Source organism: Mizuhopecten yessoensis, unplaced genomic scaffold (genome assembly GCF_002113885.1).
Source record: "Mizuhopecten yessoensis strain PY_sf001 unplaced genomic scaffold, ASM211388v2 scaffold2303, whole genome shotgun sequence".
In the NCBI taxonomy this organism is placed as follows: Eukaryota; Metazoa; Mollusca; class Bivalvia; order Pectinida; family Pectinidae; genus Mizuhopecten; species Mizuhopecten yessoensis.
In genome coordinates this window covers 1,003,976-1,030,566 of record NW_018404479.1, presented here as the reverse complement: position 1 = coordinate 1,030,566, position 26,591 = coordinate 1,003,976, and the positions used below count along the sequence as shown (strand labels likewise).

At 37.3% G+C, this 26,591-nt stretch overlaps 1 protein-coding gene across 5 annotated transcripts in view; it reads right to left on the bottom strand.

Annotated features, from left to right (window-relative positions):
• The window catches only part of LOC110445431, a 154,658-nt gene extending 130,591 nt beyond the window's left edge, over positions 1 to 24,067 (bottom strand). For 2 of the 5 annotated variants that reach the window (XM_021490062.1, XM_021490063.1), the window contains exon 1: positions 15,994 to 16,434. The gene's annotated coding sequence lies outside the window, so the exon portion shown is untranslated. Of the gene's footprint in view, positions 1 to 15,412; positions 15,457 to 15,993; positions 16,436 to 24,048 lie in introns of those variants that run through there. The other 3 variants (XM_021490056.1, XM_021490057.1, XM_021490058.1) reach the window with 3 other exon arrangements.
• Between the last annotated feature and the right edge of the window lie 2,524 nt (positions 24,068 to 26,591).

The following is a 26,591-nucleotide window of genomic DNA, read 5'->3' as shown; positions in this document are numbered from 1 at the left end:
GTATGTTGTTTTTTCGTATCAAACCACGGCTATGTGTTAAAGTATGGGATTTAACTAACTCGGAGCGCACACCATACGAGAGCTGAAACGTTAGATACATTTTTGTACATTGTGCGTCTTTACCAGTGATGAATTTTGATTCGCGAGTAATGTAATTTTTGTATCACTCCACAATCACCAGCTTTCTTTTCCTGATAACTTTCCCTGTGCAGTATTTGTGCACTTTTTTCTTTCTTGTGTGTCACACGTTTAGCCAGTCTGTCACAGATTATTTTGTTCATGCACGTGATAAGTAACAAAGAATGTTCATTTAGATAAACCTGTTCAGAAAGAAAAAAATAGGAATAGCAATTCTACTATGAATGCGGTATAAAGCACAGTTCGTCACCTTGAAACCCAAGTTCTCGTGCAAGCACGTGGATGGTATTTAGGACAATTGCTCGTCTTAAGAATGATTAATGATAAGGAACTGTGCATACTTGATGTGCAGATGGAATGTAACGTTTATTGCAGCAAATCCTCCTGTTGTACTATAAATCACCTCACACCCAGTCATGTTATGTCCCCGCATCGCGTGCGTTTCACATCCCTGCACTTTGTGACAACACCATAGCAACATGCCACGGGCATACTGATGTTTTGTGAAGATGAGGATTGAGTAACGAGAACAAACATCAGTCGTGTACTCACCCCTGCCGCAATATTAATTATCGTGACCTAACGAAGCTGTAATAGATGCTGTTGTATCGTTTGACATCGTTATAAAACTTCTCCTGTAAGGTAATTCAGCAGACTTGAGCACCCAATGCACGTGACTTGTTTTTTAATGCACGTGACTTGTTGTTTTGATAGTTTAACTAGGTCATGGATCGTTACAGTTTTATTTTTCATTTCATTTGAAATTTTACACAGCCCCCTCATAGTTAAAGGCGCGATATTTAAAACAAAATTGTTTATACACAATTGTAAGCTTCAACCCGATTCTATTTTCTGTGATGTTAATGATTTGTGTTTTACGTCCTATCAACAGCTATAGTAATTTAAGGTCGTGTCAGGTTTTGGTGGTGGAGGAAAACCGGAGTACCCGGTGGAAACCCACCGACCAGAGACCAGAACCTGGCGACTGCCTAATGCAACCCTCGAACCTGCGATCACCTATGCGGAGGGCTAGTGGTAGCGAAATGTCAGACGCCTGTAAACACTCAGCCACCGCGGCCCTTTTTCAGTAAAACCATAAAGAATAAATAAAAAAACATTGAATAAGAAGGATTCAGAAAGGGATTTTAAAGTGCTATAGTTACTTCTTTAACTTTGGAGAAATCAGTTGAACGACCTCGTCAAATTCAGACACATGTACAGCTGTACTTTATATATAAATATATTTATTAAAAAGTTCTATAAGGTCAATGATAAAGTCTTTAGAATAAAATAAGTATTTTTTGCAAATAATATTGTAATTCACTATAGCTTTATCATGCGATAGCTCTTATTCTAAAATAATGTTGAGAAAAAATTATACACAAGTGCACTAGTTGTTTGTCATTTTCTAACAAACGTCATGTTAAAGCAAAAACGAAGCCAAATGTCGCAACAATAACATATTTACAATACACGATACAAAGGACACGATTTATCGTGTTAGAAGACGACTAATGTGATAATGTGTTTCATTTTATTGAATTTTTGTTACTTCGTTTACTTGTCCTAATACATGTTGGACTGATGCTAGCGCAATTTTACTGCATTCTACCAATTCTGGTATTTCTGACCTTTTTGACGCACTGGAGTTTCTTAGCCATGTAGCATACCTCAAATTCTTTAATAGACTATGACACGCCGAGACAATAAGTTTACATGCAGTACTTGAACCAACTTGGGTAAGATTTAGTATTACTTTGAGACACCACAAGATAACCGTGTTCTACCGACAAATTAACCCAACCACTTTTACCACCATAACACATGGTACGTCTTGTTGTTAGATGGCACTGTGTCAAGTCCAATGTATCTACCGGGCGATTTATAAGGTCATACCAGAGTCTTGGGAGCGATTGTAATCACGTAAGACCTTTACAGAACACACACGACGAACGAATTTTAACCTTTCCTGCTGAGATCTAAGGACATGCCCGGGCCGGACGCACTATTGGAGTCTTAAGAAAGGACGTGTCATCCATAAACATGTTTTGAATATACTGGATAATAGAGATATCCACAGCATCAGCTGTATCATAAATTCATACACAATCTACATGAAATGATACATGTATAAATGTTCTTTGGGTACTTCTTAAGCAAAGGTAGTTTCATTTTTTTAATGCATTTGTCCACTGTTAAAGTCTACAGCAAACATTTGGAGGATGTGACTGTACATGTAGCTGTATATGCTATTTTGCGCCGTAGAATGCATGCGTAGCGGATATAACCATGAGTTGTCGACACAACAGATGGTTGACAAAGATGTATAACTGTCTGAACTTATTATGACGGTTATTGCTCGGTTATATACGACAGGCGTGACGTCACCATTCTGTTTTGACGGGCTTGATTTAGTTTCTCTCGTATTTATGTTGTCAGGTTTCAAAACAGAAGGGGAATAATGACAATATACTAACAAAAATGGGCGGCTGGCACGGTAAAATATGAAATTCCTCTTGTTTTCTTATTACGACCTTGAACTATTGTCAAGGACTGGTTGTATAGCTACAGTTATGATTGACATGGGTATGCACCCTGTTGATCTAACAGTTTACCCTCAACGCAAAATGTGCCAGGACGCGTTATGTACGTGCACAGAGCTAGATACAACCAGGGTAGCAAATAACAATATATATCAATAATTGGGAGGAGGTATGCAGTCTAGAGTAAATTCAATAACGATCTCAAAGAGAAAAGAAAACAATAAAACCATACAGACATGGAGGATATAGAACACACATTCGAAAGAAATAAATTGGCAATATCTCGTATTAACTACACATGTACACAAAAGTCGAGCATAATTTGCAATGCACGATAGTTCAGCAGGGAGAACAAACTTAACTAAGAATTAGATAATTATTAATAGCAGATTTAGATATAACTAGTGACGGATTACTGAACGTTACACCCACATTGCTCGGTTAATGCTACACCAGTTTGTAATATTTTGGAACGCCTTGTAATAACCAGAGCGCATTATTGCAGCTTGTGTGTTGCACACCTGTAAGTGTTATAATAAGCGATAGTTCTCCAATGGTTGTGAGCCGACACGAAGTCTGATAAATATATCAATGTTAGTTCCATTTTTCGAACTTTTATTTCCAAAGCTATGTGTACGTATAAGATAAGGTATCTACTCTACTATTGGTAGCATAACATGATTTTCTTTATCACTTTCATATAATTAAGACACAGTAATTGGTATGTATCGCTACTGACAATATCTACATCGCAGTCTATATTTAGCTTGGTGATGTTCTAAAAAGGATAAACTACACAATTACAATGTACATTAATACGCATAAAGTATCAATTATACTTCACATTCAGGAATAAAGTGGCCTCTAAGTCGATATGAAAACCAAAAATAGACAAAGACAAAGGGGAAAACAAAAGGAACCCCCCACAAAAGTCCAAAGGTGACTCAGTTTGCTTCTGAGAAGGTTTTCTAGTCAACTCAGGACAATTTAGGTCATACAGTTTCTAAAAAAAACCATAAAGATAAACAAATGAATTCCAAGATAATTTTGTACTGCCAAATTCAATAAGTATTTCGAAGAAAAATATTCAAAATTTTGAATATTATATACATGTACACCGCGGTCTAGCATTCATGAGTCTAAAAAATCGTAAATAGTTTTGAGATGTTTTAAGACAGGAAGAATTCATACGAGGCTTACTAATTTAGGATACATATATTGTTTCCTGTTGTGTAGCACTAAGTATATTATATTAATACATCTAACTGTGTATTTATATTGGTGGTATTACACTAGTAATCCCTCTACGTATATCCACCTTGATGAGGTCTACACGAAGATTAATCAACATCACCTGTCGACCGAATAAATCCTGGACGGTAAATAAAATCGACTTAAAGTGTATTAACACCTTACCGACAGATGTACACGGATAGAAATACATGTAACAGTTATTGATATAGCTATTAACAAGCCAGAGACGTTACCGTACGACGCGCGCATTCCTTTTATATTAGAACCGGGTGTCAGTTTGTGTATATAAAATAAAATAACCTTACCACTATGTCATAGAAGCAATACCATTTTCACTGAAAATGTACTGTTCCGATTGCAATTCCTTTCATATTTCTTAAACAGTGAATGTTTTAGCAAATGCTGTAATGGTCCTTTAACACACATTGCAATTGATGAAAAATTTAATAAATCCTTGAAGCTTACATTTTAATAGAGTAGATATGCTTTATTTGGTTATTGCGAACAGTTTTTGAACAGCAAATTAAGTGCTGACAACAGTGACATTGATGACGTCACAATAGAGATTGATGGCGTTACAATAGCATATGATGTCTCATAACAACATTTGCCTTCGCAATGCATCACAATTCCGTCTTTGCGTATTGCACAGTTATCTTCTCTTGTGAGCAGGTATTGATTGTGTCGTCATTGGTTTGTGTGAGAAAATTGCGTCGTTTTCTCAAAAATTGATGACGTTACCCTCACAAACCAATGATGTAACAATCAATAACTGCTCACAAGAGAAGATAACTCTGTAATACGCAAAGACGGAATAGAAGGATGCAGAGCAAATGTAAGTATTAGCATTTTTCTTACNGCGGAACAGAGCTATTACAAATGTAGGACTCATTAGTGGTACTATGTAAAAGTTGAAATAATTAAAATTCAAATCCTAAGTGTTGGAAAACGTGTAAAAGTACATTGCAGGAGAAAGGTGTAAAATGGAAGAAAATTATCATGGACAGTTACATAGACAAGGGGTCATGATCACAGCTTGTAATGTATATGTTTGGAAAGCACTAATTCGTGTCTCGGTATGGACCCAACCGGAGGCCTAGATTATATTAGACAAAATGTAAGAGAATGTACATGTATTACTTTATAAGCGTTAGATTGACTTTGCAATAAGCATAAGGGATGGTGGCTGCACACGACACCACATGTACTTACGTGTAGCTACAAATATGGAGCTCACGATATTCCATGTACTGTGTGTAGCATTTCCTGTAGTGAAACTTATAAAATCAAAATGTTGTTTTATGATTCCTTTCAAATGAAAACTGAAGATGGCGAATATAGAGACTGTTCACGACACTCTGCAAAACGTTAAGCGCAATGGTGAACTAATCAAATCTTACCGTTTAGACAGAAGTTTGACAAAATATCTTTATGTTTTTTCACTTGACGGAAATGGCGATCATAGAAAATAAGTGTTAAGGGAGAACGATCTAAAGCGATTTTTTTTTGTATCAACATGTTTAACAACGGTAAAGAGAAGCGAACACTCTTTTTACCTCATTTTTAGGACAGGGTCAAGTAATGAACTTTATTACTTTGCGAACGCTGGGTCAGGTCAAGTAGTTTTTGTTTTTTTGCTTATTACGTACATACATTTACGTGTACCCGGGTCCAGTGCAACATAGAATCTTTGGATAACGTATTTACATTCTATTAAAAAAACACCCGTGTGGTTTTTTGCAGCTATAATTGTATTTTACTTATTTGGTTTATTTATTATTTTTGTGTTTGCTATATTGACATTTTAAATCACTCTTCTATTTATGCATATACATGTACTGATATATGGTCCCATTGCAATAACATTCATTCTTCAAACAAGTAAACCCGAACAATAACTTTTAAATACATGAGATGAACAGCAAAACAACATTTGACAATGCATAACCTCGTATGTCAATGGTAGAAAAGATGTCGAATGCGGGGCCAATAATAACAGAAATACTAACTCGGTCATTAAACAATGACATAACTCCTACGATTTCAGACCATAACTACTTTTATGATTTAGAATATACAATTATCTTATAAGGAGAGTGTGTCGCTTTCTCGTCGGCTCAGCAATACTGCCTTAGGACCATGGTTCAATAAAACGTAACTATAATGAGTATAACCGAAACGAAACTATACTAACGACCATTACATGTAACTATCGCCACACTTAGGATCTAAAGCTATTTATATAATTATATATCATGCGCAATGCTTCTATTTCACTGTGATTTCATGAAGGACAAGAATCAAATTTTATACAGTAGATCTGTTTTGAAGGATAATAGTTACTTGGAAAAGTAGGTCATTGGTGCACCGTTAAGTGATTGAAAGTTAAAGCCATAAGACAGTTTCGTGTACTGCCCGATGAGTCACCTGAAGAATGGTTGAATACTCAGACTGACTATGCAGTGAACAAAAATCCAACATGTGGAGAAATTTAAATCGAGGTCAGCACTGAACATTGAACTTATCTCGTAGGTATTCAAATTAATTTTAAAATGCTTACATATGTAGAACTAGTGAATTGATAGTTATCTTAAAAAAGATGTAAAATAATTCCTACAAAAACAACATTGTTTTCACTATACCCTCTATTTTATCATCTTTTGTCCTTTTTATTTATTTCAATTGTTACAAGTAGACATAGTATTTACCTTTTTGTGTGATATAAGCCCATTTTAATTAACAACTGGTTCAGTTATTTCATAATCAAAATACACATATATTAGGCTCTTTCCATCGTTGAAACAATAAAAATGAATAATACGAAATGTTTTAAGACTGTTTTGGTTGATCGAAAACCTGGCAATACGACCAATTTTCAACAAATATATGACAGTTGGTTTCTGATTGCAAGTGTAAACCGGTATGTTGTTTTTTCGTACCAAACAACGGCTATGTGTCAAATTATGGGATTTAACTCACTCGGAGCACACACCATAGGGGAGCTGAAACGCTAGATACATTGTTTGTCTCTACTAGTGATGAATTTTGACTCGCAAGTAGTTTATATTTTGTATAATTACACAACCCACAACTTACTTTTCCTGATAACTGTGCAGTATTTGTGCACTTTTTTCTTTCTTGTGTGTCACACGTTTGGCCAGTCTGTCACAGTTTATTTTGTTCATGTACGTGATAAGTAACAAAGAATGTTCATTTAGATAAATCTGCTCATAAAGAAAACAATAGGAATAGCAATTCTACTATGACTGCGGTATAAAGCACAGTTCGTCACCTTGAAACCCAAGTTCTCGTGCAAGCATGTGGATGGTATTTAGGACAACTGCTCGTCTTAAGAATTATTAATGATAAGGAACTGTGCACACTCGATGTGCAGATGGAATGTAACGTTTATTGCAGCCATTCCTCCTGTTGTACTATAAATCACCTCACACCCAGTCATGTTATGTCCCCGCATCGCGTGCATTTCACATCCCTGCACTTCGTGACAACATCATAGCAACATGCCTCGGGCATACTGGTGTTTTGAGAAGATGGGGATTGAGTAACGAGAACAAACATTAGTCGTGTACTCAACCCTGCCGCAATCTTAATTATCGTAACCTAACGAAGCTGTAATAAATGCTGGTGTATCGTTTGACATTATTATAAAACTTCCCCTGTAAGGTTATTCAGCAGCTTTAAGCACCCAATGCGCGTGACTTGTTGTTTTGATAGTTTAACTAGGTCATGGATCGTTACAGTTTTATTTTTCAATTCGTTTGAAATTTCGCACACACCCCTCATACAATATAGTTAAAGGCGCGAGATTTAAAACAAAATTGTATATACACAATTGTGAGCTTCAACCAGATTCTATTTTCTGTGATGTTATTGATTTGTGTTTTACGTCCTATCAACAGCTATAGTATTTTAAGGACGTGTCACGTTTTGGTGGTGGAGGAAAACCGGAGCACCCGGTGGAAACCCACCGACTAGAGGCCAGAACCTGGCGACTGCCTAATGTAACCCTCGAACCTGCGATCACCTATGCGGAGGGCTAGTGGTAGCGACATGTCAGACGCCTATAAACACTCAGCCTCCGCGGCCGTTTTTCAGTAAAACCATAAAGAATAAATAAAAAACATTGAATAAGAAGGATTCAGAAAGGGATTTTAAAGTGCTATAGTTACTTCTTTAACTTTGAAGAAATCAGTTTAACGACCTCGTCAAATTAAGATACATGTACAGCTGTACTTTACATATAAATATATTTGGTAAAAAGTTCTATAAGGTCAATGATAAAGTTTTTAGAATAAAATTAGTATTTTGTGCAAATAATATTGTAATTCACTATAGCTTTATCATGCGTTAGCTCTGATTCTCAAATAATGTTGAGAAAAATTATACACAAGTGCACTAGTTGTTTGTCATTTTCTAACAAACGTCATGTTAAAGCAAAAACGAATCCAAATATCGCAACAATAACATATTTTGTTACTTCGTTTAATTGTCCTAATACATGTTGAACTGATGATAGCGCAATTTTACTGCATTCTACCAATTCTGATATTTCTGACCTTTTTGACGCACTGGAGTTTCTTAGCCATATACATGTAGCATACCTCGAAATATTTAATAGACTATGACACGCCGAGACAATAAGTTTACATGCATTGCTTGAACCAACTTGGGTAAGATTTAGTATTACTTTGAGACACCACAAGATAGCCGTGTTCTACCGACAAATCAACCCAACAAATTTTACCACCATAACACATGGTACGTCTTGTTGTTAGATGGCACTGTGTCAAGTCCAATGTATCTACCGGGCGATTTATAAGGTCATACCAGAGTCTTGGGGGCGATTGTAATCACGTAAGACCTTTACAGAACACACACGACGAACGAAATGTAACCTTTCCTGCTGAGATCTAAGGACATGCCCGGGCCGGACGCACTATTGGATTCTTAAGAAAGGACGTGTCATCCATAAATATGTTTTGGATATCCACAGCATCAGCTGTATCATAAATACATACAAAATCTACATTAAACGATATAAATGTTCTTTGGGTACTTCTTAAGCACAGGTAGTTTCATTTTTCTAATGCATTTTGTCCACTGTTAATGTCTACAGCAAACATTTGGAGGATGTGACTGTACATGTAGCTGTGTATGCTTATTTGCGCCATGGAATGCATGCGTAGCGGATATAACCATGAGTTGTCGACACAACAGATGGTTGACATAGATGTATAACTGTCTGACCTTATTATGACGGTTATTGCCCGGTTATGTACGACAGGCGTGACGTCACCCTTCTGTTTTGGCGGGCTTGATTTAGTTTCTCTCGTATTTATGTTGTCAGGTTTCAAAACAGAAGAGGAATAATGACAATATACTAACAAAAATGGGCGGCTGGCACCGAAAAATATTAAATTCCCATTGTTTTCTTACATGTATAACGACCTTGAACCATTGTCAAGGACTGGTTGTATAGCTACAGTTATGATTGACATGGGTATGCACCCTGTTGATCTAACAGTTTACTCTCAACGCAAAATGTGCCAGGACGCGTTATGTACGTGCACAGACCTAGGATACAACCAGGGTAGCAAATAACAATCTATATCAATATCTGGGAGGAGGTATGCAGTCTAGAGTAAATTCAATAACGATCTCAAAGAGAAAAGAAAACAATAAAACCATACAGACATGGAGGATATAGAACACACATTCGAAATAAATAAATTGGCAATATCTCGTATTAACTACACATGTACACGAAAGTCGAACATAATTTGCAATGCACGATAGTTCAGCAGGGAGAACAAACTAAACTAAGAATTATTTAGATAATCATTAATAGCAGACTTAAATATAACTAGTGACGGATTACTGAACGTTACACCCCCATTGCTCAGTTAATGCTACACCAGTTTGTAATATTTTGGAACGCCTTGTAATAACCAGAGCGCATTATTGCAGCTTGTGTGTTGCACACCTGTACGTGTTATTATAAGCGATAGTTGGCCAATGGTTGTGAGCCGACACGAAGTCTGATAAATATATCAATGTCAGTTCCATTTTTAGAACTTTTATTTCCAAAGCAATGTTATGTGTACGTATAAGAAAGGTGATGAAAATGAGAATGAAATTAGTTCATTGTACAACTAGTCAGGAACATAAGTAAGTTCAGCCAACATTTTCATCAGGTATCTTCTCTACTATTGGTAGCATAACATGATTTTCTTTATCACTTTCATATAATTAAGACACAGTAATTGGTATGTATCGCTATTGACAATATCTACATCGCAGTCTATATTTAGCTTGGTGATGTTCTAAAAAGGATAACCTACACAATTACAATGTACATTAATACGCATAAAGCATCAATTGTACTTCACATTCAGGAATAAAGTGGCCTCTAAGTCGATATGAAAACCAAAAATAGACAAAGACAAAGGGGAAAACAAAAGGAACCCCCCACAAAAGTCCAAAGGTGACTCAGTTTGCTTCTGAGAAGGTTTTCTAGTCAACTCAGGACAATTTAGGTCATACAGTTTCTAAAAAAAACCATAAAGATAAACAAATGAATTCCAAGATAATTTTGTACTGCCAAATTCAATAAGTATTTCGAAGAAAAATATTCAAAATTTTGAATATTATATACATGTACACCGCGGTCTAGCATTCATGAGTCTAAAAAATCGTAAATAGTTTTGAGATGTTTTAAGACAGGAAGAATTCATACGAGGCTTAATAATTTAGGATACATATATTGTTTCCTGTTGTGTAGCACTAAGTATATTATATTAATACATCTAACTGTGTATTCATATTGCTGGTATTTCACGCGTAATCCCTCTACGTATATCCAACTTGATGAGGTGTACACGAAGATTAATCAACATCACCTGTCGACCGAATAAGTCCTGGACGGTAAATAAAATCGACTTAAAGTGTATAAACACCTTACCGACAGATGTACAAGGATATAAATACATGTAACAGTTATTGGTATATCTATTAACAAGCCAGAGACGTTACCGTAAGACGCGCGCATTCCTTTTATATTAGAACCGGGTGTCAGTTTGTGTACATAAAATAAAATAACCTTACCACTATGTCATAGAAGCAATACCATTTTCACTCAAATTGTACTGTTCCGATTGCAATTCCTTTCATATTTCTTAAACAGTAAATGTTTTAGCAAATGTTGTAATGGTCCTATAACACACATTGCAATTGATGAAAAATTTAATAAATCCTTGAAGCGTACATTTTAATAGAGTAGATATGCTTTATTTGGTTATTGCGAACAGTTTTTGAACAGCAAATTAAGTGTTGACAACAGTGACATTGATGACGTCACAATAGAGATTGATGGCGTTACAATAGCATATGATGTTATAGTCTCATAACAACATTTGCCTTCGCAATGCATTACAATTGCACAGTTATCTTCTCTTGTGAGCAGGTATTGATTATTACGTCATTGGTTTGTGTGAGAAAATTGCGTCGTTTTCTCAAAAATTGATGACGTTACCCTCACAAACCAATGATGTAACAATCAATAACTGCTCACAAGAGAAGATAACTCTGCAATACGCAAAGACGGAATAAAAGGATGTAGAGCAAATGTAAGTATTGGCATTTTTTTAACTTACAAAAATAAAAAGGATCAAGTAAGAATTTATGTGATATACCAATTTAATTTGCATAACTTATGTAAATAGCTTTAGAACGGTTAATGTTCAACGTTGTTCAGACGGTAACATGGTTGTATGACTAAGCTCCCATTCGATCTATGTCCTTGTACATATTTCCGTCTCATCGTTAAGTATTGCAATTTTATGATAAACAAAGTATCAAGTGGTCATATTTACATTCAAAACACGTCTATGTAGGAAATCGAAACTGGACAAATATATCATATTGAAGCTCTCAGTGGTGGACGGATCACATGGTTAGGTAGGCTGCGGTTCGGTATTACTGGGTACACATATCTTTATAGGGCCATAGTTGGCGAGGCCTATCACACAATATGAATAACAAGATAATGCATCATTACTACTTTGTCCTGTCAATTAAGGTACTGATAAACATATGAGTATCTATTTTTAAGATAGTCGGATGCGGATGCATATTTTTTATAATTAAAATTATGTATTACTTTAATCACAAATAATTGGTATGTATCAAGGAGAAAAAGACACATCCTGCCTGAAGGTTTCCCGTCGACAATAACAGGTCAGGGTAAGGTACAAGCTCCTATAAAGCAGAGCTATACATATATTATAGATACTGCCATCTATAGTATATCGACAAAATCATTTACTCCGCCATTTTCTACTAACACTGTGCTGAAAGGAAATTATGAAATAAAGAAATATTCTACAAATGTGTGGATGGTGGAATCATATAATAGCATACATGCGAAAACAGTAGATCGTTAGTAACCTATACGATTTCTTGATTTGACGGAAGACGTCATTTGTAATACATCTAGTGAAGAAAATGCTTCCACATCCGGAACTCCCGCTTTCTCCTCTTGTTTTGTGCGAATTCATGGTATCTCCGTCATATCTTATCAGTTTCGGTTGTTGTTGGTTTTCGTCATGGGTTTCTAAATCTGTCTAAATCCTGTTATCAAGTGGGTTTTGTGTAAAGGCCTCTCCCACCGTCTATCCCCATGGACTATAGCAATACGTACAAACACTTTTTAAAATCAGTTTCGCCGTCTTAAATAAATAGACTAATGATTATATTCAAGTTTTTTCTTCATTATCAACTAACCAACAAACATCAACTGAATCTAAGTCAGTTGGCAATCGTTGTCTTCTATATGGATTTTTACAGAAGTGGCGACAGGTTAGTTGCTCGTCTCATTTCTCAACCCAGTTAATGGTTATTTTTGAAACAGTAACAGGAACGCCAGCAGTGAAAGCTTTAGTTAATTTGCAGTGACGGACAGCATCGTCAAAACCAAGTAGACGACGTCTCCCTGGAACAAGCCTCCGAGCATTGGCAAACCTCGGTGGAGAACTCTAGTCATTGGCTTAATCTTTTAGCACTGTTTTTTTCTATCAAGATGACCGTCATCCTGGATCGTATTTCCAGGCATTGTTCAACTTGCAGCGTCGACATACATTGTTGTTTATATACTGGCTGAACCCAAACTGTTGGAGTCGACTTTAATTCCTTTTATACTGAGACGAAGACCAAAACACTGGTTAACCTTTATATTCAAATGTTGCCCTGGGTCAAAGGTCAGAATATTGGTTAAACGCTGGCACCCTGAGTCAGATTAAAACCTCAGGGTTAGCAGTCGACTGTCGCCTAGGCTTACATATTCAATCATTAATTTTCTTTCTTAGAAGACAAAATGTCTTCTTGACGAAATCTCTAAACGCTGATTATATTCACTTGCTTAATCCTCCAAACGTTTGGTTACCGTTCAGTGTCGACTGTCATCCCGGGACACACCTCACATGTTGGTTGATATTGATTGGTAACTGTCAACCCTGCACCCCAAATACTGTTATACTTATACCGTTTATTGCTATATTGTATAAAACCGACCAAACACATCAGTAATCTATTGTCATGATGGTATGAACTAACAAACTATAACTATAAGTTCGCCTGTTTCTAAACAGAATGTCACACGTTAGCCTCGTTTTCAGAACAACATTGGTTTTGGGATATATGTTTCTTCGTTTCGATTGAATGATTAAGTACATAAGGTTGTTTCTAACTTCTACTAACGACTCTCTCTCTCTCTCTCTCTCTCTCTCTCTCTCTCTCTCTCTCTCTCTCTCTCTCTCTCTCTCTCTCTCTCTCTCTCTCTCTCTCTCTCTCTCTCTCTCTCTCTCTCTCTCTCTCTCTCTCTCTCTCTCTCTCTCTCTCTCTCTCTCTCTCTCTCTCTCTCTCTCTCTCTCTCTCTCTCTCTCTCTCTCTCTCTCTCTCTCTCTCTCTCCACTCTAACACGAAGCACATTCTTAATATCCTGAATCCAAAGCTTGCATGCACGTCTTTGTACAGAAAAGAGCATCCAGGTTTGTTGTATCGATTATTAATATAGATGTTATTGTATAAGATCATTATATGTGTTCCTAGTTCATAATGTGTGTTTATGATTTTCCTACGCCTTTATAGTCGATGGAAAATTTCTAACTACAAAATATTGTCAAAACTCATACCGGGCTAGGCTTGTGTACAACAGATACATACCGCTATGAAAAATGGGGCCTTACCATCGAAACTCTGACGTGAACCACCGGGACTATCGGACTACAGTCGACCACAAATCGATTTCTATTCTTCAAAAAGAACAACAGCATTGAAGCCTAAATATAATTCAGTGCTATGTAATCTTGCTTCGAGTAAGATGTAAGGTGGCGTAAATTCAACCGGAAACTAAACGACAAAGGTGTCTATATCAGACTATTGCCGACGAGGCTATTGGTTTCTGTTGTCAACAAATGAGCTCCGGAAATGTTTCAACTCAACCTATCAACGTCCGTCATTAAAACACAAATAAATCTGCTCGCTTGCCAAATGCGGTTTCTCATATTTGACATACTGTATATATTACAGAATTGTATCTGCACCATCGCGTGTGTGTGTCAAACGCACATCTTTCTAGGCGATAAAGAAATGTAGTCATAAGATGCAAACTGACTAGCAATTTGAGAGTTGGTATTGGGTTGGTTAGGAATACGACTTTTAATGTGCACCGTGTAAACCCCCTCCCACCAACTACACTGTATCACCAACTCTGCTACTCACAAATAAGGAGCTCAACACCTGAATACAACGTTATGTAATCCACATGTGCAGTCACGTGAACTTTAATGGCCTCTTATTATCGTATGAACACCATTTACAGATTTAGGGGATGTGTTTTGTTATGATTATGACATGACCCTATTTTAACCAGTTTGGCTCTAATATAGCAAGCCTGTTGGGACTGAAACACTGCTGTGTATGACAGAGTGTTGAATCAAATCATCCCTAATATTTTTAACAAAATAAACTTAGAAAAATCATGCCATTGTTTTCTCCAAAAAACTTGCACTCGAATTGGCACCTTCATCCTTCTTCAAAGGAGTAGTTCTGACAATCATAGCACACAATCAATATGACAAGAGCACGCCGAGAGGCCTACAAGCACGACATGCACAAAAAAAGTTTCTTATTCTCGAACACTATCTCTACACGAACTGTCTGACACCCTAAGCCTCATCAACACATTTTATGTCATATCCCAGGAACTCAAACAACGAAAGCATACATCCGGGGATATTTGAACAAGCATTTTCCACGCAGCAATTGATAACACGGTACATTTTATTGATAAAATTGTACTGCATGCGTATCAATGCTTCGGCAAATACTCTTAAAACAAAGCTTATAAGCTTATGGCAGTATATCGTATAACTACATACTTTACAAGAGAAAATACTCACCAAACGAAACTGACGTGAGGAATGCTGTCGTAACGACTCTTATACTGTACATAGGAAAATAATGACAAAGTAAAGCGCAGAAAGGGAACAACTCTCTAAACGAAGTTTCCTTCAGGAAATATTCCAAGAGAAATTCAAATGGGGAATATGTTTACACAAAGCATGTATGAGAATAAACTCTCAAAGCTTAACATGCAAATGTATGAAAATAATCTCGAAACATTCGATTAGGTTTCAAAAGAAATCAAACAAGCTTTTGTTGATGAATTCTCCCGAACAAATAATTTGCATTTATTCAGAAATACTTTCAAAATAATATTTCCACCGGAATATATTTTCAAAACAATGCGTATTTAGCATAATACTCATAATTCTGTTAAAATGGCAAGTCTCAGAAAAATATTTACGAAAATGTTCATATAATAGCTGTCACACATAATATTCAGCAATTCATATCAAAATATTTTTCTACGTTCATTATGTAAATAGACCTACACGCGTTTATATAAATATGGTACCATTAATGCTGGATAAGACCAAATTATAACGTTATCCTCAAGATACAGAGCGTTTATACTCACATTGGAGATAGAAATGGCGTTTTTCCCGCCGTAGCTACGGTACCGTGTGTAGAGGGAGGTATCCTCTTAGCGAGGCATCACGTTTGATGCACTTCATTGGCCTGTAGCACGAAGCATGTCCTTTCTTCACTGATCACGACTAGGTGACATCCAGAATCCTAAGAACATATCTCGGCTTTTTTCATACACAGTCAACGTCCTAACGAAATGCATGGTGGTTAAAGTAATCCCTTACACGTTGGAAAGCCAGACTGAACTGTTACTAGACTATAGACAGTAAGATTGCGTATACCAAAAATCGGTCTGTGCCAGTCGATATGAATTCAAAATCGCTCAGCGTCCACTATAGTCCGTCTTGAAGTCTGAGAATATAACAGTTTTACATAGTCAGGACCATACGTAATACACCAAAACCAACACGCTAGCTAAGGAGAATTGCAGTGGGGGTTTCCTTACATCAGAGCAAGTTGAGTCGTCTCAGCGAGAACTGCGACTACAGGTTTGTATATAACAGTCTGTTACTGGGTAAGACGTTCAAACTCTGCTGTCAAAATGTCACCTTCAATGAAATAACGCATTCTGAAAATTTCTTTTAATTTTGCGTGTGTGTTCTTTTACCACTCTCAATTGTGATAAGCCATATTGGTTTTTTTGATGTATATAACGCTTTATATCATTGGTTCGCATTGTAAGGTAAATACACGTTGTGTATGTGCCGGATTCCTATTCTCCCATTGTTTTGTGGTTACTCGTACAGCCGAAACATAACCTAGTATGACAGGGGAAAACATGGAGATCAGGTTGAATACATACAATGCAAAACGAAGGCTATTTATCAGAGAATGGGGGTAATGGGAGAGCTAGTCTTTGAGTATGATTCGGTTCACACGTTCCAGCAGATTGGAAGGCAGAGCGCATTGCACGACAACTATTCTACATAGCTGGGCTATTGTCTGCTGCGAGTTATGCCTATGACGTCGGCTTGTTTTTTGGATACTAGTTTGTTTAGATGGAATAATTAAGACAGTTACCCAACAATACAGGGCACTATGCACGAGTCTGACATGTTTAATGTAACATTATCTTTCTTTTGAGAAATAACAACCTCCAAAGATATCATGCACATGGATAAATATCCCCTAGGGAAGCTTCGTCTGTATATTAACGTCAGGTATAATCGAATGAGTTCAAGCTTCTCATTTTTAATTGTCTAAAACTACTTATTTGCACTTTAATATACGAGATTGGTTGTTTGACATTTAACAGGAGAAAAAAAAGCGATCAAGAGAAAGAGTATCCATTTGGTCTGTTAGCGACGTGATGGTAGGTATTCACACCGACTTTGATACGTAGGTGATTTGAACGTTAATACTTAAAACGAGTGGGAGGATTTTAAAACAAAATGTAGACAGAAACATACTATAATACATTATCACATAATGTACTGTGTTATCCAGTGAATATGCGTATTAACCCATGCAATATGACTTTCAGCCCTGTGATTGGTTGTAAGTTTCAATTGTTTTAATTGTGACGTCACGCCTCAGACAAGTTCATGACGTCACAAACTTCTGCACTGGAGTCAAAATGGCGGCTTTATACATTTCAAGGTTGCATAAAAACTGTCGTTTTACACAAATAAATGCCACAAATCTTGATTATGTGATAAAAAAAGGTCTTACACTCGTTTTCATTTGAAAAATTCATGGACTCGTTTCATAAATCTCACATGAATTGGAAACTCATGTAAGGTCTTATATGTTCTTCTGAAAACATAACAGATATACATGTATTTCTTTATCGAAACTTTTTATTAGATTTTGCAAATTCATTGTTAATTTTTTACTCAAATGAACTAAATAGGAATCGTTTTAACGCTACCACAAATGCAGCTATTTACTTGTCATAATCATCATAAAAAGTTATTGTATTGTATGTTTTCGTGAATATTATGACATAGCTGACATTATCCAACCGTGACACATTGACCAAACATCTACTACAAATTGACGAAGCCATAAATATAGCAACAAAGAAATACTGATGTGACCACTTGGATAAAACGACGATACCATTAGAAAGGCAACCACTAGAGACACGATGACGTCAACACAACAGACGCACTTGAGTTTCCACTACAGACACACTGACGAAACCACTAGAGACACACCGCGATTACCACTGGGAAACACTATCGTATGCACAACACACTGACGTTCATATAGTAACCACTACAGTAAAACATGCTGACGCCATCACCGGACACTAATAGACATCACCACCACACTCAAACGGGCGTCATCACTAGACACAACCTGACGTAATCAATAGCCAAATACCAATGTAACCGCTATATACAGACGGACGTTACCACTAGGTACAAATGGACGTTACCACTAGACACACTTACGTAACCACTACACATAAACTGGCGTTCCCATTAGAGACACACTGAGATAACCACTAAAGACTGACGTAACCACTGGGGACACACTAACGTAACCACTGGGGACACACTGACGTATCCACTAAAGACTGACGTTACCACTGGGAACACAATGACGTAACCACTGGGGACACACTGACGTAACCACTAGGGACACACTGACGTATGCACAAAAGATACACTGATATAACCACTAAAGACTTATGTTAACACTGGGGACACACTGACGTATCCACTGGGGACACACTGACGTAACCACTAGGGACACACTGACGTATGCACTAAAGATACACTGATATAACCACTAAAGACTTATGTTAACACTGGGGACACACTGACGTATCCACTAAAGACACACTGACGTATCCACTGGGAGCGCACTGACGTATCCACTAAAGACACACTGACGTATCCACTAAAGATACACTGACATAACCACTAAAGACTGGCGTTACCACTGGGGACACACTGACGTAACCACTGGGAACACACTGACGTAACCACTAGAGACACACTGACGTATCCACTGGGAGCACACTGACGTATCCACTAAAGACACACTGACGTAAACATTAGATACAGATGAACGTCACGACTAGAAACACTCATGTAACCACTACTCATTAACTCATGTAAACACTAGAGACTAGCGTTACCACTAGAGACTGACGTTACCACTAGAGACACACTAACGTTACCACTACACATAAACTAACGTTTCGTATAGAGACACACTGACGTTATCACTAGAGACACACTATCGTAACCACTACACACAAACTAAAGTTTCGTATAGAGACACACTGACGTTACCACTAGAGACTGACGTTATTACTAGAGACAAACAGACGTTATCACTAGAGATACACTAACGTAACCACTACACATAAACTAACGTTTCGTATAGAGACACACTGACGTTATCACTAGAGACACACTAACGGTATCACTAGAGATACACTATCGTAACCACTACACATAGACTAACGTTTCGTATAGAGACACACTGACGTTGTCACTAAAGACACACTAACGTTATCACTAGAGATACACTATCGTAACCACTACACATAAACTAACGTTTCGTATAGAGACACATTGACGTTATCACTAGAGACACACTAACGTTATCACTAGAGACACACTAACGTTATCACTAGAGACACACTGACGTTATCACTAGAGACTGACGTTATCACTAGAGACACACTGACGTTATCACTAGAGATACACTAACGTAACCACTACACATACACTAACGTTTCGTAAAGAGACACACTGACGTTATCACTAGAGACAAACTGACGTTATCACTAGAGACACACTAACGGTATCACTAGAGATACACTATCGTAACCACTACACATAAACTAACGTTTCGTATAGAGACACACTGACGTTACCACTAGAGACTGACGTTATTACTAGAGACTGACGTTATTACTAGAGATACACTAACGTAACCACTGCACATAAACTAATGTTTCGTATAGAAACACACTGACGTTATCACTAAAGACACACTAACGTTATCACTAGAGATACACTAACGTTACCACTAGAGACACACTAACGTTATCACTAGAGACAAACTGACGTTATCACTAGGGATACACTTACGTTACCACTAGGGACACACTAACGTAACCACTACACATAAACTAACGTTTCGTATAGAGACACACCGACGTTACCACTAGGGACACACTGACGTGTAACCACTACACATAAAGTAACGTTTCGAATAGAGACACACTGACGTTATCACTAGATACACACTAACGTTATCACTAGAGATACACTAACGTAACCACTACACATAAACTAACGTTTCGTATAGAAACACACCGACGTTATCACTAGAGACACACTAACGGTATCACTAGAGATACACTTTCGTAACCACTACACATAGACTAACGTTTCGTATAGAGAAACACTGACGTTATCACTAGATACACACTAACGTTATCACTAGAGACAAACTGACGTGTAACCACTACACATACACTAACGCTTCGTAAAGAGACACATTGACGTCACCGCTAGAGACAAACTGACGTTATCACTAGATACAAACTGACGTTATCACTAGGGACACACTAACGTAACCAATACACATAAACTAACGTTCCGTATAGAGACACACTGACATTATCACTAGAGATACACTTTCGTAACCACTACACATAGACTAACGTTTCGTATAGAGACACACCGACGTAGTCACTAGAGATAAACTAACGTAACCTCTACACATACTCTAACGCTTCGTATAGAGACACATTGACGTTACCACTAGAGACTGACGCTACCACACTAACGTAACCACTACGCATAAACTAACGTTTCGTATAGAAACACACCGACGTTATCACTAGGGATACACTTACGTTACCACTAGGGACACACTGACGTGTAACCACTGGGGACACACTGATGTATCCACTAAAGCCACACTGACGTATCCACTAAAGACACACTGCCGTACCCACTAAAGATACAATGATATAACCACTAAAGACTAATGTCACCACTGGGGACACACTGATGTATCCACTAAAGCCACACTGACGTATCCACTAAAGATACACTGATATAACCACTAACGACTAATGATACCACTGGGGACACACTGATGTATCCACTAAAGACACACTGACGTATGCACTAAAGATACACTGATGTAACCACTAAAGACTAATGTAACCACTGGGGACACACTGATGTATCCACTAAAGACACACTGACTTAACCACTAGGAACACACTGACGTATCCACTAAAAATACACTGATATAACCACTAAAGACTAATGTAACCACTGGGGACACATTGACGTAACCACTAGGGACACACTGACGCATGCACTAAAGATACACTGATATAACCACTAAAGACTGGCGTTACCACTGGGGACACACTGATGTATCCACTAAAGACACACTGACGAAAACATTAGATACAGATGAACGTCACGACTAGAAAAACTCTTGTAACCACTACTCATTAGTTATCACTAGATACACACTGAGATAACCACTAAAGACTGACGTTACCACTTGGAACACCCTGACGTAACCACTGGAGACACATTGACGTAACCACTAGGGACACATTGACTTATCCACTAAAGACACACTGCCGTACCCACTAAAGATACAATGATATAACCACTAAAGACTAATGTCACCACTGGGGACACACTGATGTATCCACTAAAGACACACTGACGTAACCACTAGAGACACACTGACGTTACCACTAGAGACTGACGTTACCACTAGAGACACACTAACGTAACCACTAGAGTCACACTGACGTTACCACTAGAGACACACTGACGTTACCACTAGAGATACACTGATGTTACCACTACACATAAACTAACTTTTCGTATAGAGACACACTGACGTTATCACTAGAGACAAACTGACGTAGTCACTAGAGATACACTAACGTAACCACTACACATACACTAACGCTTCGTATAGAGACACACTGACGTTACCACTAGAGACACACTGACGTTACCACTAGAGACTGACATTATTACTAGAGACAAACTGACGTAACCACTAGAGATACACTAACGTAACCACTACACATAAACTAACGTTTCGTATAGAGACACACTTACGTTACCGCTAGAGACGCACTGACGTGTAGCCACTAAAGACACACTGACGTAACCACTAGAGACTGACGCTACCACGAGGGACACACTGACGTAACCACTAGACACAAACTGACGCAAACACTGACTGAACCTTAAACGTGATAAAGTGACTGACACATTATCTTTGAACACGTTACCTCAATGACCGACGATCTATTTTGATCTTCGACACGGCCATCAAACTTGTCTGCCAGGCTCCCAATACAATGTCGTCGTCACCTTGACCTTCTCCCACTAGAGTTAAGGCGACATTAATTTGGCTGACAGCGGACCTATACATAGCCAGCAAATACAAAGGAAGCCCGATAAATGTTTACCAAATTCATTACAAGAAACTGTTTAGCTGTAGATAAAAACGAATTAACAGAAAGCCAAATAACTTTGTTTACCATTCAATATCTGCACCAACAAAGGCAAAATACAAAAAGAATTGACCGATTGTCGCGTTGAAAAAGTGCCATTGAGTTTTTGTTTTTTCAATGATGACATGCGTCTTGGAGGTTGTAGAGGGTTACTGAGTTCGTCGTGTATCCGAGAAATGTTCCAATTTCATTGTAATATCACTGTATCATCATACCTAATCCTTTGAGCCGATTACTTATAAGATATCATTTCTGGGTATTATAAAGTCAATCAGTACATATATGATCTCTCATCGGTGACATTTTAATATGTTGCAAAAGTGCAATGTTTTCATAAACTACCGATATACACGTGCACTTAGAAACTTTTAATTATGTCTTAATTTTAAACGATCGTTATGTGAGCCCTTTATTTAGTAGTGATATGTTTTAGCTGACACAGCCAGTATCCTTCCGTATTGTAGACCGGAAGCTTGTTTTTTCTATCGTTTGGGTGCCCGGGTTTTTTAAATTATTCACAAGTCTATCCTTTTGTAGACTATAACGAACTAATTTCTATCGCTACGGACGCTCGAAGTTTTCGCCTTTAGTCATTTTGGACGCCAGAATTATCCCGTCACTATAATTTAGTTGGATGAAATCCCTCGCCTTATTAGTTGGCTAAAACTCTCCGGTTTCTATTATTTAGTAGGCTTATTTTATCGTCGGCTTAAATTCTAAGCAAGTATTATTTAGTAGGCTGGACAGCTGAGTCTTGTCCACTTAGGTAGGCTAGACTGAATTCAATCGCCCTCTATAGTTTTCGATTCTGAAACAATTCACCAGCGATCGTTTAAAGTGTTAGAATCATTTGCTTGCTATCGTTATGGAGGATGGAACATTCGCCCTTCATTGTCTAGAAATCTATATGTAAGAGTATCTGTCATGTTTTGAGGACGTTAACACCATACTCCTACTGTTAATGAAATATTCTTACAAGCTTCCGATAGTTTAAATAGTTTATGACGCTGTAAGCCCTCTCTCGTACCGGTTGTCGAAATGATATTGTCCTAAGAAGTCGTGTTCAGAATTATGTCCAAAGCATTATCCATGCTAAGTTAGCACTGTTGAGGTCCTATCTACCGGGTTCTAGAGAACATTTACTTGTCCTGGCTATATTAGCCGTGTCGCCAACGGTTACCCGAATATTGACTTTTGCGCGTGCCATCTGTCTACTCCGGGTACATTGTCGTACAAGGTCAATATGTAGGGCAACCTGATCAATAAACTGACCAGTAGATTTACTGTGACTTTCTGTTGACCAGTGTCTAAATATACTTCTCCAATAATTCAATGATAGGCGACAAAATTGTCTCTCATAGACTCCAAACAACTGTAAATTGGCAGGACAATTCCATTTGGAATTCATTTAGGGATCACCGATAAATACACATTCCGTGTTATTATTTTATATACAGTGTAGTGTGCATAATTCTGTCCATATGTATTGTAAGTTCTGTTAGTCTTAAATGTATTCCTGTAAAAACATGTATTTTTTTCATAAAGATACAAAATTAAAAAGAAAAATACCCTATTTTATGAGTTCTCCTTCGTGGCCTCCCTCAATTAGCCGAGCCTCCCGTCTGCAGCACGTGCGCACTGATGGACTTCTATTTACCTGCCAGGTTTAATGATAATAATACAATGTCGACAATTAGCATCTGAATGAGATATTAGAATAATTTATCAATATCTCTAAACCTCATTATTACAGTTTAGCCGAATAGGTCTACGTCAGGTTCATATATCGTTTGTTTAGAAATGATTCATTTTCCAATGGAATTTTAATTCATAGGTACATGTATGTGGATGTAAATGTTTCTGGTGCTGAAGTGGTCATAAAGCAAGGTTCTGGTTCCCATGCATCTGGCGAGGCGCTTCTGCCAACCATACGCCATAAGTATGTATTGTGCGTCATTTCACCTTCGTCGGACGTAGAAAACGGCGACCCACCGTGTTTATATTGTAATACGTGGGGAACACCCCCTACCAGGAATATTGAAAAATGCAATTAGATGTTAATGAAATTATAAACAAACAAAAACGAATGTATGCTATATTGTATCTATTACATTGTAAATACACTCTCCAGGTGATGAAGATGTAATACGTCTGCGTATGGCCAGGTGCATGCGCATTACCATCAAATTGCCCATTACGTACACTAGGAAACAACAATTTCAGGTCTTCAGACAGAAAATAAAATTTTAATAGCAGTATATCTGCACGAGAAATTTTGAAATCATCGATGATGAATGCAACCACACACCAGCTATTCAACTTGCATTTCTAAGCCAATGGAAATGCCTATTGCATAACGTGTCCGTTTAAGAAGTCGTCCGGATTCAAGAATAGTCCTGTAACATCTTATAAGATTAAGTCATATTACCTATTATATTTGATATGGCCGCACGAGTTACCTCCATAATTTGACTTCCAGAAAACAATTCAGTATCTGATACGTGTACTTGTGTATACGAAATTCGATCATACTATTAGAACAATAACATGTGTAGCACAATGCATGTTTAATAATGCCTGTAATTACATACCTGCTTGGACGTGTGTGACCTTTGCGTAAAGCAGTTATACATATAACATCAAATGTTGACAAAAATATACTTATTTTAGTGCGAAACATGGAATTAAACGACATGTTTACTAGAACGTGTTAATTAACTGCATGTATATATGCAATAGTAAACAAAAGAACGAATTAATGTTATTTAAACTAAATTCCATCATTGTGGACGAAAAAAATCACATATGTACTTTTGTATTGCCTCACTAATTGAAATGTTTCAAGTAGTAAGCCGAATTGATGAATGAATGAGAACAAACTTGTTTAAACTGTTTCAGTTAAAACAACAACATATTTATCTGCAAGTGTTCCAATAATTTGTTTTTTGTTACATTGATCACATTCCTATTTTGTTCATGTTATATTTGTGTTAATAACTATACATGTATTATAAAAAAAAAATGGAAAAGGGATATTGGAAGTGGGTTGGGTTAGCATATCATGTTATAAATGCGGAGAAACCGTATGTTTCTTAGATACATATTGTGCAGTGTAACCAACGTTGGTAAGCATTTAGGTAAATGATATCGAAAATAAAAAAAAAATCATCGTAAGTTGGTTTGTCATAGTATATTGCAAACACTATCAAACAACCCAGTGATAATAAACACGTTGAACTCTCTAGATTGATTGCATGTACGGATCACTTACCACTACTCAAAGACACTACCCCTTTGCGCACGAGAACGTCCATTGTCTTCAGATGTTTCCCCAGAAGAAAGGAACTCTTTGATTCTGCCTCGTTAGATACCTTGATACACACCGCGACGTGTGTGCTGGGAAGGTAGCATCTTTTAATTATGAAGATGTTACATTTCATTACTTGATTGTAAGAAGATTGTTAGCTCTGATTCATCTACTTAATTAAATAACTTCAATGTTCTCCTTATCAATCAAGTTAACGGTGTCGAAATTCTATCGTATTAAAAATAGGGGCAAATGGTTCTACATCACAAATGACATGTTTAAGCCGCGACTTTGAATGGTTGGTGCTTTTAAGATATTAATGTTGACAGAAAGTTCATTTTTTATGTTTTCGATACATTTTTATATGCTTTATTTTGCAGATCTGTGCAGTTTAAGACCATCAGGCTGGCTTGTAAAAATTTCTGGTAGTGCCACTCTTTTTGATGATGAGGAATTATTGCCATATACAAATGTGCTAATGTTATATCATGTTTAAGGCTATGCCTATCGTTCCCACGGTGCACCCTTCTTGACTTTTAAAAAGTAGCTTGCCCGTCGCACTTATTTAGGTTATTTGACATTTTATCTTTGACTGTTTGTTTATCAGATCTGGTATTCAACTTTTTTATCACATTGCTGAGGACATTAAAGTAAACACATCTGTCATCAGTTTTATACCGGCGTTAGCTTCGGGTCAATACGCCCGCCGTGTAAAAACTCCACCATAATGTCGTGCGGTACCATCCCCGACTGAATTCCCCCCGGCTAATGACTGGTTTACAACCGTTCAAACATAAGACAGACA